The sequence below is a fragment of the Oryctolagus cuniculus genome, chromosome 12 (assembly GCF_051225735.1).
Source record: "Oryctolagus cuniculus isolate XC-2025 breed Fujian yellow rabbit chromosome 12, ASM5122573v1, whole genome shotgun sequence".
Taxonomy (NCBI): Eukaryota; Metazoa; Chordata; class Mammalia; order Lagomorpha; family Leporidae; genus Oryctolagus; species Oryctolagus cuniculus.
In genome coordinates this window covers 94,231,790-94,245,109 of record NC_142878.1, presented here as the reverse complement: position 1 = coordinate 94,245,109, position 13,320 = coordinate 94,231,790, and the positions used below count along the sequence as shown (strand labels likewise).

General features: G+C 39.3%; 1 pseudogene; it reads left to right on the top strand.

Moving 5' to 3' along the window:
• Positions 1-3,753: 3,753 nt before the first annotated feature.
• LOC149123169 (myotrophin pseudogene) lies at positions 3,754-4,113 on the top strand (annotated as a pseudogene).
• The last annotated feature ends 9,207 nt before the right edge of the window (positions 4,114-13,320 follow it).

Here is a 13,320-nt window from a genome sequence, read left to right as displayed (position 1 = left end):
ATCAACAGGAGAATGGATAAAGAAATTATGGGACATGTACTCTTTAGAATACTATACCGCAGTAAGATACAACGAAATCCAGTCATTTGAAACAACATGGAGGAATCTGGAACACATCATGCTGAGTGAAGTAAGCCAGTCCCAAAGGGACAAATCCCATATGTTCTCCCTGATTGGTGACAACTGACTGAACACCAAAAAGGAAACCTGTTGAAGTGAAATGGACACTATGAGAAACGGTGACTTGGTCAGCATAGCCCTGACTGTTAATGAACAACTTAATACATTATCCCTCTTAGTAGTTTTTTTTGTCTGTTCTACTTAATATGACTGGTTTAATTCTGTAATTAATACACAGTTATTCTTAAGTGTTGAAATTTAACTGAAATGTGATCCCTGTTAAACATAAGAGTGGGAATAAGAGAGGGAAGAGATGTACAATTTGGGACATGTTCAAGCTGACTTGCCCCAAATGGTAGAGTTAGAAACATACCAGGGGACTCCAATTCAATCCCATCAAGGTGGCATGTACCAATGCCATCTCACTATTCCAAGTGATCAATTTCAGTTCACAATTGATCATAATGAAAGGACTAAGAGTCAAAGGGAGCACATAAACAAGTCTAGTACCTGCTAATACTAACCGATAGGATAAATAAAGGGGAGAGTGATCCAACATGGGAAATGAGATACTCAGCAGACTCATAGAATGGCAGATGTCCTAAACAGCACTCTGGCCTCAGAATCAGCCCTAAAGGCATTCGGATCTGGCTGAAAAGCCCATGAGAGTATTTCAGGCATGGAAAGCCAAGACACTCTGGCAAAAAATAATAAATAAAATAAAAGATCTCTGTGAGTGAGATCCCAGTGGAAAGAACAGGTCTTCAAAGAAGCAGGTACCTTTCTCTGAAGGGAGGAGAGAACCTCCACTTTGACTATGACCTTGTCTAAACAAGATAAGAGTCAGAGAACTCAAGGGGCTTCCATAGCCTTGGAAACTCATGACTGGAGCATGGGGAGATTACTGATGCCATAGGCAGGAGTGTCAATTTGTAAAGTCAACAACAGGAGTCACTGTGCACTTACTCCTCATGTAGGATCTCTGCCCTTAATGTGCTGTACATTGAGACTTAATGCTATAACGAGTACTCAAACAGTATATTTCACTTTGTGTTTCTATGGGGGTGCAAATTGTTGAAATCTCTACTTAATGTATACTAAACTGATGTTCCGTAAAAAAAAAAAAGAAGAAGAAGAAGAAATTATCCTTTCCCAACTTGACTCTCACTGGGATTAAACATGACAATAGGTCTGATCTGATTTCATCATCATTTAAAAAAATCATCTATTATTTTTCACTTTATGTTTCTGTGTGGGAGCAAACTGTTGAAATCTTTACTTAATGTATGCTAAACTGATCTTCTGTATATAAAGAGAATTGAAAATGAATCTTGATGTGAATGGAAGGGGAGAGGGAGTGGGAAAGGGGAGGGTTGCGGGTGGGAGGGACGTTTGGGGGGGTAGCCATTGTAATCTATAAGTCGTGCTTTGGAAATTTATATTCATTAAATAAAAGTTAAAAAAAATCTCAAGCCTAGTATTTCAATTTATACAAAGCAGTCTAAACTTAAAAATCAGACATACGCATAATGACTTACATGAAGAGTGTTTACTATAATTATTCATCATATAAAATTGTTAAAACTTAAGTGGTCAAAAGGAGAGGTTAATATTTTTAGCCAATTAAAATTACAACCTTTAAAAAGAATAGTTAACAACATGAAGGGAAAAATCTCATTACACACTGTTGAGTAGGAAAAGTAGACAACAAAGTAGCATAGTTTTGTTTGTAAAAGTATACATGTGTGTAAATGTTACGTGACTGAATATAGAAGGTGATTTTATCTCTTCCCATAGCCTATATTAAATTTCCAAATGTTCTGGGATGTACATATAATGCATACATGTAAACAGAGACACATCACATTTTTAGAATGAAGTTCTAAATATTTATATACTTTAAAGGCAGTTATAGAGACAGGGAGAAAAAGATCTTCCATCTGATGGTCCACTTTCCAAATGGTCACGATGGCCAGGACTTAGCCATGCTGAAGCCAGGAGCCAAGAACTCTACCCAGGTCTCCTACATGGGTGGTAGGAGTCCAAATACTTTGCCCTCCTGCTGCTTTGCTAGGGTGTTTTAAGAGGGAGCTGGATCAGAAGTGGAGCAGCCAGGACTTGAACCAATGCTCAAAGCTAGTGGCTTAACCCATTGCACCACAATGCTGGCCTCCAGAAATATTTTTAAAACAGGATTCTGGAAAGAAGTTTACAGAAAAGCAAAGGGAGATGGCTAAGATAATTCTTGTGGACAAGGATTGGAGTTGGAGACAACAATAAGAACAGTTAGCTTAAGGTTGATAAATAAAGTATAGGAATATTTATAAATACGTATATACACAGAGTCATATGCATACATTTCCTTGCTCTGGCAGCTGATAGGGCTTGGAAGTAACAACAGCCCAGGAGCATTGAATATACACAGTGTCCTGATCTTGATTTCTAAAGAAATTCTCAAATTAAAGGATCCAGGGCTCTTTGGAAAAATGGCTGAGTCTCAGTCTTAGGCAAGGAGATATACAAATATGAGCCTGGGTCATCTTCCAGTGCCAGAGAATAAGATATGTCCCTATTGACTAAATGATCCCATGATGAGGGGGCATGACAATGGAACCAGATGAAAAATTTCCAGTGGCCAAAACAGGAATAATTTAAGGAATAATATAAACAAATTAGTATAGGAACTTGAAAATTTTGTGGTAAATTGAATTAAGATATATTTGTTTTGGTTCAATATTTTGAAATCTATATATAGGTTTCTTTTTTCATAATGTATATTTTCTGTGAAATCTTTGAAGGCCCCTACTATTGGATAATATTCAAAGTATAAGGTAAATATTCCTGAATCAACAGTGCCATGAATGATTGATTGAATACATAAATGAGGAGACGATTTTTCCAGGCAAAGAATCCCAAATAAATTCCATCCTCAAGGATATGTGTCTAACTCTCTACTCCTTAAGCATGGTCTATACATAGTGACCTACTTCAAAAGAGTAGAGTATGGAAAAGGGCTTGAGGTAGGCACAGAGTAGCTTCACATTAGTGAAACCTGAAAACTACTACTTACCAGCAGGTGTCCAGACCAACATCAGCAGTGATTTCATGTTGACAGTGACTTATTCTTGTTGTGCTGCAATAAAAATCATGGCTCTACTCTCAAAAACCCGGAAACCCAGTCTAGCCATGAAGGAAAAAAAAATCACATGAATCTCCAGTTAAGAACAGTCTATGAAGATCCAAGGAAACCATTGGGAAAGTCACACAAATCTAAATTTTGGGTCCAGACTTACAGAATACTCAAAACTTTTTAGGGAGAAAAGACAAATCTAAGTTTCCCAGATGTACCCCAAATGGAAATAAGCATACAATATTTTAAAATTTCTTTTGGGACTCCAGCTTCTCTCATCCAGTCAGAACCTGCCCTGCTGGGCCTGGTGCCTACAAAAGTTCATTCTCCTGCCCCAACGGTCATTGTGACCAACTGCCTCGCCTGTCTGGCAGCATAACCCACCTCTCTTCTCCTCTCTGGCTTCCTTCAACCCCGTCTCACTCCCACCTGGAAGTATTGGCTTCCTGCTGCCACCGCCTCCTTGTCTTCTGCCCAACCAAGTGGCCCTCCCTACTGCAGCAATGTGTGACAAAGAGTTCATGTGGGCCCTGAAAAACAGAGACTTGGGTGATGTGAAAGAGTATGTAGCCAAGGGAAAAGATGTCAACAGGACACTAGAAGGTTGAAGGAAGCCTCTTCATAATCCAGCATATTGTGGGCAGCTTGAAGTCCTGGAATTTTTGCTGCTGAAAGGAGCATATATCAATGTCCAGATAAACACCATATTGCCCCTCTTCTGTCTGCTGTCTATGGAGGTCATATTTCCTGTGTGAAATTGCTTCGGTCAAAGAGTACAGATAAGACTGTGAAAGGTCCAGTTGGACTGACTGCCCTTGAAGCCACTGACAACCAGGCAATCAAAGCTCTTCTCCAATGATGGATAGATGGACAGATAATTCAGACGAATGACTCTCCTGTGGCCTCACACTGCTGCCTATCACTCTCTATCTGCCAGCTTGTTCAGCTAAATACTTCATGAGGGGTGAGGGGCAAGATAAATGCATAACAAGGAAAAAGTAAAAGGAAACATGTTTTGGAGGAGAGGGAAGAAAGCATGATCAGGCTTTTCTAGGATTCCTGATCAAGTCAGCCTCTTTTCCATTTCTAATGAACTACACAGTTTACAACCCCAAAGAGAGCAAAGATAAAATATACCAGGAACATTTGACCTTTTCAGCTCCCCAGCTAGTTTGTTTTTATTAGTTTTAATTAGTTTGTGTTGGAAGTCTGATTGTACAAAGGCCAACTCCACATGTTTGGTAGCCCTAGCTGTAAGCAGTGGTGGCTGCTGTGATGTAAACTTAGGGTGCTGAGATAAGCAATTAGCTATAGCTTTCTGCCTTAAGAATGCACTCTCCTGGGGACTCCCTCGCACTGTTAAGAGCACTGCCTGTGGTTCGTGACCACATCTTTCCTCAACGATCTCCTGCTTTATGTGAAAGCTCAGTTAAGGTGAGGTGGACAAACTCCTAAATTGCTGAGTGACTGAACTTTGGATTTTCTTTCCCCTTTCACATGAATTTCATGTCTCTTTCAATAAAACTGACTAGTTTTATTTATAAAATCCTAAATTTATAAAATCCTAAAGGAGAACTCATTCTAGTATGCATATTTTTTCTCCTCTAGATTCAGACATTTATATAACATTGAAACACTTTCAAACTCATGCTAGTAGTTAAAGGGGATTTAAAAATAGAATCCTAGCCATATGCGTGTTAATATCATATAAAGAGAGCAGTTGTGTTAGTACCTTATGGATTTTCTTTATTTTATATTTGAATGGATTGACCTCAGTTATTTTGGAGAATCAAGGAACATTGTTTGGAATGCCTGTCTCAGACCTATCTTGGATGCTGATTATTTAGTGTGCCAAAGCTATCACTGGGGTAAGATTTACTGTTTGGACAAATTTAACCTCATCCCTTCAAAAATGTGGTTGTTACCAGGTTCCGCTGAGTTGGTGATAGGTTTCTGCTGAACATATGCCAACCTACCTACATATATTTATTGGCTTTTTTATAAATCATACATTGCATAAAATGAGACAACTTCAAAATATATTGTGTTCTTAGAGTGCAGTGCCCTAAAATGATATTCTTATGACCTTCCTGGAGAAAATTTATACATATCTCCAGATATTTATTTCATAGGCGTACCCTTATATTTATTATCTTGAATTTAAAATATTAAGATTCCTTTGCCATGTAAACTTATTGAGAATACTGTAGTTTTTCCTTAAGGCCAACTCATGCAATATACCTCAAATTTTTAAAGAAGGGGGAAGGAGGATACATTTAGGGACTTACATTTAGATTGTTGATAATAAAGAATTAATGATTTTTAAAGCAATGTAGCATTCATTCTACAGTAGGGTTAAACCATGAACAAAAATGGTCAGTTTGGCTAATAACAAGTTCTGCTGATCAGTTACTAATTGGTTGGCATGTGTGGGTGTGGGTGTGGGTGTGGGTAAGTATGTGTGGGTTTTCTCCCATGAATCCTTTTTTAATCCTGTGGCTTTTTCACTTAAACTAGCCTAACCCTGTAATTTTCTTACATCCAAGAATACAATCACAAAAGGGTGGTTTAAATACTTTGATATATATAGCTAGTTCTGATAACTTAATGCAGCCTATTAGAGTTGGACATCCTCATTGAACCTGGAGGGCATTCTATCAGTCTACAACTATCAACATAGTACACCACGGTATCTTTGTTCCACCTCTTGGCATAATGCTATTCAAAAGGCTTGAGTTTTGCCCATTACTTTCCAAGTGTTTTCTTGTGTTTGGCTATTGTAAATAGTGTGTTGTCCTATCATTCCTAAACTTGGTCTGCTTTCTATGTAATTATGGTAGAGAAACCATTGGCATTCTTCATACATTTTGTCCTGATCTGATGTTCTTGTAATGCAGAAGAGGCTATCTTGCCCTCCCTCTTCTATTTCAGCCATTTTGTAAACCCCATAATTATGCAGCAATTGCCTGAGGAAATAATGTATAAAGATAGAATAGTATAGACTGACCAAGGTTGTTTACAATTTTTATGTAGGTTATTTATAATATATTTCTAAACCACTTGGCAGAGAAATTCACAACACTTAATGTTCATATTTTGAGTAAAGGAAGCTAAAGCTGTCTGCTTTTTGGTACTACATGCAGTAGCAAAAGGTTAAGTTTTGTTCTCCACTAAAATATTGTTCAACATCTCAGAAAAGATCTTGCATGTTCTGTAGTTTTGTTTTAAATCAGTCATTTCATATGCACTATCTCAAGTAAAAACGTGATTTACCTGTTGACTGTAGTGTACTAACAAGGTCCCTTTGCAATTATAGTTCATTGACAACACCTGAGTATCCCAAGTAATTGCTAACCTTTCTGAACCCTTTTGGGCATAAAAATAAATAATAGGTAGATGCAGAAGGTGAAAGCTGCAAACAAGTAAGCCCCTCATTCATTGATTATTTTCCCCACAGATAATGAATTTTTAAATCCATTTTTTAAAAATCTATTTTTTAGAATCCATTTTTTAAAAATCTATTTTTTAGAATCCATTTTTTAAAAATCTATTTGATTTTTTCCCTAACACTTCAACTGAGCTACTGTTTTCTTCCATGCAATATTGTATACTCAATTTGTGTATAGTAGAAGTTGGAAGGAGTGCCGTCATAAATAAATAAACAATTGCAGTGTTTTGCATGCAAAATTTAAAAAAATTAAATTTTCCTGATTTTATTTTGTAAATGGGGAAACAATCATCTTTCTAAGCAGTAATGGAGGAAGACTAGTGCTTTGTGCATTTTGATTTATTTGAGTTCATTTTTCATAACATCATACTTTTGACACAATTGGGTGTTTCATGAGTATCCTAGTTCCTGTACATCTGAATGCTAAATAATACTGTGTTAAAGTTTTGTGTTGCAAGAAAAAATGGAATAAATTTGAATTGTGCTACAAAAAAATAAAATAAAATTTGTTTTGGAAAATCAGTATTACATAGATAACGATATAGGTTTACCACAACTTGAAATAAAAAGTTTCTTAAAAGTATCCCTTTCATAAACTTAGCTAAAAGTATCCTAAACAAAATATTAATAAATAAAATCACATATAAAACATAAAAAATCAATAGCAAGCAATATATAATAAAAAATGCAAGAGTGGTTAAGATTCCTTACAAGTCACCCAGGCAGGTAAAAAAACTAAAAGAAGAAAATCACATGCTCCCTTTGGTTACATGTTCAAAAGCATTTAATAAAGTTCAGCATGCAATTAAAAAAAAACTGAGAAAAGACTAACAAACAAAACACAACAACAATGTAGGGAGTTTTGTAATCTAGTCAACAGAGAAAGGAACCTACAACAAACACAGCTAATACACAGTCATTTAAATCTTTTTCCTTGAGAGTAAACCTTGACATCAGCCAGCCCAGTGATGGGAGAGGGTGCCATGATTGGTTGGTGCTGGAGTGGTGGGCCATGGAGGGCCCTGGCGAGTCTGGGTTTCAATCCAGGGCTGGACTTTTTCCTTCCATGTTTCAAGGCCATGGGGGGCTGCGAAGGGTGGGGAGTTGGCTCGGGGGAAACCTCAGCTTGGTTCTAAGAGCTGTGAGTTTGGAGAAGGGGTGACTAGAAGTGATCTTGGGCTGACCAGAAGTGAGGCCTTGTGGGGAAAGAGCGGGTCCCCTGAGGGAGGGGATTTTCCAGAAGAAGGGGGTGGGGGAAAAGGTGGAAGATGATGTGGGAGCATCGGGCTTGCTGTGGGTGGCTGCTGATGGTCTGAGAGGAAAGCGATAAGCGGCTGCTGGGAGCTCGGGGATAGCCCACGTGGAGGGAACACGGGAGTTTGGTGTGGGATAGTTGAGTAGGGAAGGCTTCAGGCTTCAGAGAGCTGGCCAGGGGGTATCCTTGGCAGTCAGGGCATCTGAGAGGGAGGAGCCAAAGGTATGGGCAATTTGTTGTGCCAGTTGGGCTCGAGGTGGGCTCTGCACTGGGAGCTCTCGGTTTGGAGTTTCCTTGCTGTCTTGGCACATTGAGTAGAACCACACTCTACGCCTTTGTACAAGAAACGGTGTCTCCTGAGGTGCGGAGGGAGCCAGGATGCCCTGGGCTCTGAAGCTGCCTCTGGCCGATGAGGTGATGGAATCCAGACTGGTGCAGGACTTCGATGCTAGCCAGTCTGGGATGGGCCAGGAACTGGGTGCTGGAGCCTATAGCATGGGTGATGTCCTTACATTGCCCATTTTTAAGCAAAAAGAGTAAGTTTGCCTCCTGATAATGAGAATAAAATCCTACCTTTCCAGTATGTGATTTGTGCTGCCACCTCACCTGCAGTGAAACTCCATAATGAAACCCTGACATATATCAGTCAAGGACAGTCTTATAAAATTCGAATGGTAGACAATAGAAATATTGGAGAACTTCCAGAAATTAATGGCAAATTGGTTAAGAGTAAATTCCGCTTAGTGGTCCATGACAGAAGGCTACAGTACATTGAACATCAGCAGCTGGAGGGCTGAAGGTGGAACTGACCTGGAGACATATTTCTTGACATAGATATCCCAACGTCTGTAGGTATAATCAAGCTTGAGCTAATCCAAACCAGCTAAATACAGTAGAGTTCCTGTGGGACCCTGCAAAGAGGACATCCATTGTACATGCTCAAGGCTAACTGAACTGTCCAATCAGGAGCGGTGGCATAAATGCTACATAATCATGCAGGATCTTGATGCCATAATCGCTGTTCAGTTCTGTGACAGAGAGAGGTATGAGGAGGGGGCTATACTGCTGGGAGGTTCGTCCCCTGTTCTCCGAGGGTCTTTCCCTACAGCATTCCACACCCCTCAGGAGCCATGAGAGGTAAGTGTAGGGCGGGCGTGCAGAGATGAGGAAGGTGGTGAGGGTTCTGGAGTCTGTGGCCCCATATCCTTTCCTGTTCTCTGTCTTCTACGTCCGATATTCTCTCTTCTGCTTCACCCACTCTGTTTGTAAGGCTCTCTAATGTGTTTGTCATTTGATCTATTGAGTTCTTCATTTCATTATGATTTCTCATCACTATCACAGTTTCATGTTCTACTAGTTGTTTCATTTCATTTTGATTCCTCCTTAATATTTCATTTTCATGAGAAAGATTTTCTATCTTGTCCATTAAGGATTTCTGTAGTTCTAGAATTTGTTTTTGAGAACTTCTAATGTTCTTATCAATTTTTTGAGATCCACTTCTTGCATTTCTTCTATCTCATCATCTTCATAATCTTGAATTGGGGTGTCTTTTTCATTTGGGGGCGTCATAGTATCTTCCTTGTTCTTATTACCTTGGTTTTTGCATTTGTTGTTTGGCATATTGGACATATTCTTTTGTTTCTACACTGTGGTGTTTTTCCTTGTTATAGTATGACTCTAGATTAAGTGGACTGTCTGTTTTTGATGGAGCCTTAGAGGCTTGAGATGGTTGTGGCCTGAGAGCTCTGTTTGGTTCCTCAGGGTTAAGGGTGTGCCAAAGGTGACACTCCCAGGTTAGGCATGGTAAATCTCTCTCTCTCTTTCTTTTTTGATTCAAAAGGGAAGTAATTCTTCACAGCTGAATGGAATTGGAGGTAGCTATCAGTCAAATGATATACTCACAGGAGCCAGAGATCAGAAGCTCTTTCCAAGGACCACACAGGGAAACTGTCTTGCCCTCAGTGTGGGCTGAAATTCTCCTGTAGTCTCCCATTGGGTTGCCAAGGTTACCAAATTGTAGCATCTCGGGAGAGTACTCATGTGAATTCTGTGAGTTCTCTCCCCCACCGTCTCTTTTTTCACAGTCTCAGTTCAGTAGCACCACACATTCACTAGGTTCTAATCTCCTGTTAATTCACCCCCCGCCCAGAGTCAGGTTTTTCTGCTAGGCTCAGGGCCGGTGCAGACCTGAGGTCACCCTGCTTATGACGTATGTCCAAGTTGGTGCCTGCTTTTTGTCTTGCTGGCCTTTGAGAGGTGAGCGGAGAGAGAGAAACTCGTGTCCGTATCGGTCACTTTTTCTCTCTCTCTCTCTAGTTAGCCTGGTGAACTTTTCCCCATGGGGTCATTCCCTCTAGTCTCCTCTTTCTGCTTGCCTGCTGGTGTCTCGGACTACTGAGGTTTGGCTCAACTCACATTCCAGCACTGGTGTGTTGAGTCTGCCGCTGGTGTCCCGAACTGTGGGCTCCCACGCTCTCCACGCAGGTCCACTGTGAATCACTAGTTCTGGAAGAGTTTCCTCTGCTGTTTCTTCCCCTACTCTTCCTTGAACCTGCAGTGTCTCCACTTTTATTAAACTGCTTCTCCCCGGACTATCAGTGTGCTCTCTTGCTATTCCGCCATCTTGCCGCTCTCCCTTTCCTTTCTACTTTTAATAAAACATAATTTTGTTGCATAACAGTGAACATAACACTTTAGCAGGATATCTTGGAGGTACTAAATAATATTGGAAATCCATCAAAAGGACTTGTACCTACTCCCCACCCTCCAAAAAATCTGCAATCTTTACAAATAGACAATGTTTGACCTAAATGAAATCTATAATATGGGTAAAATTAAGTCATTATATTACATCTTAAAGAGTAAATGCTTTTATCTATATTCTTTCATTAAAAAGGGATTCTATTTATTATCCCTGGTAGGCAATAATTTAGGATGAATGTAAAATTTCTTATGTATATGTTAATACTCTGAATGTACACTATATAGTGCTAAGCACTTTGTCAGTGGACTCTACAGAAATAAAGCTACCTACTGTTGATTTTGTACCAGACTATTATTAAAACGTGCTTTAAAATATTTCAGGGTCATGCATTTTGCATTGTAGTTAAAACACCATTTGGATGCCTATATCTCAGATCCAAATTCCTTGAGTTCAAGTCCCAGCTTCATTTTTAATACAGTATCCTGCTGACACACACCCTGGCAGGCAACAGATAGTGAATGAAGTACTTGGGTTCCTGCCTCCAACATGGCAGAACCAGCTTGGGCTCAGACTCCTGGCTTTGGCCTCAGTCAGCCCACAGGCATTTCAAGATTGTAGCAGATGAATGATATATCTCTCTGTCACTGTTTCTCTGTGTTTGTCTGTGTGTCTTTCCAATAAATACATAACTAAATAAAGCCTTTAAAATATATTCTATTGGGAATTCAAATTTGCTATATGTACTCAGAAATTAAGTTCTATTTTTAATTAGAAAGGCAAAAATTTGAGATGTATTTCTGAACTACATTTGTGCCATGAAACAACACAAACTAGAAAACCATAATCTTTGTTTCAACTGTGTAAAATATAGCATAATACAAATGGTCCAGATGATAATAAAATTGTTTTTCACCTGTTACAAACTACAGCTGAAATCTCTCCGTATGTGTGCATGCTAGATGGGGTTCCTGACTCCTGGCTTTGGAGTGGCCCAGCCCCTGCTATTGTGGTCATCTCAGGAGTGAAACAGATGGAAGATCTCTTTATCTCTTCCTCTGCCTTTCTCTGTTACTATGCCTTTCAGACAATTAAACAAATCTTTAAAAATAAATCCATGAGCATATTAATATATTTTCAAATGTGTATCATTAAAAATTTCACTTAGTAAATATTTCTCAGGCTAAATGATACAAAATGAAATGAAAATTCTACCTAAAAAGATTCTGTAATCCAACTGGAAAAGGTTGTTTTATCAATTGTGGTACTGAGAATGAGCTAAGGGAACTAAATAGCATTTAAATAGAAATCCATGCATATTAACATCGATAGTAAGAAGCAAAAATGTCCCTATAGATCTTCAACTATGATTACCAGAAGCCCATGTAGAGGCCTCTATTGCCAGGTCAATATTCTAGGAGGCTAAGGCAAAATATGAGTGAGTACAATCTTAGACCCCTTAAACAGACTACAGAGTCTATTCACTTTTGAGGGTCCTATGAGGAAAATCATAACCAGCTCCATCTGGCTCTGTCAAACACATCTAGAATCACTAATCACGTTTTCATTAGTGAGCCACATTAGCATTAGTAATGGTGAGAGTTCTTATTCAAACATCATGAAGATTTACAGGAGCTACAGCTCTAACACTGGCCCATGACCTAACATCAATATTATTCTATCTTGCAAACTCTATCACAGACGAACTTCACTATTGGCCCAAGGACTACAAAACAATTTCACCTCTAGCAGCAATATGATGAAACCTAGCAGACCTAACTAACTCAGCCTCAGGGCCAATCGTTAATTTAATCAGGTGGCTGTTCACACTGTCATCATTCTCATGGTTCAAACTTACTACCATCCTAACAGAGACTAACCGGTGAATTAGCACTGAACTCGGTCTACCTACTAATCACAACACACCAAGGAAAACTTACATATCACTAATATCCCTCTTTGATGCACATGAAGAAATAACCCATTCTCCATCACCTTCTTCCCTACTATCACTGAATCCTCAAATCATTTTAGGACACACACATTTTAAACAGTTTAAAGAACAGTAGGTTACAAATGTAAAAACAAAAACTTAAGTCTCCTTATTCGCTGAAGAAGTATGCAAAAACCACTAACTCATGCTCAGTAATATAATATGGCTTGTTTAATTAATTAATTTATTTTGACAGGCAGAGTTAGTGAAAGAGAGAGAGAGAGAAAGGTCTTCCTTCCATTGTTTCACCCCCGAAATGGCCGCTACGGCCAGTGCTGCACCGATCTGAAGCCAGGAGCCATGTGCTTCCTCCTGGTCTCCCATGCAGGTGCAGAGCCCAAGCACTTGGGCCATCCTCCACTCCACTCCCAGGCCACAGCAGAGAGCTGGACTGGAAAAGGAGCAACCAGGACAGAATCTGGAGCCCCAACTGGGACTTGAACTGGGGGTGTCGGCGCCGCAGGCAGAGGATTAGCCAAGTGAGCCACGGTGCTGGCCGGCTTGCTTAATTTATAAAGGATAGAAATAATCCATTGGTTTTAGGAACCAAGAAATTAGTGTAACTGCAACTAAAAGTAACATGTCTATTTTCTTCCTCTATATCTTGATGAATTTTAGTAGGTCACCAATATTTATGAAGAAATTGCTTTTTAAATCTCTAATGTGCCTTATT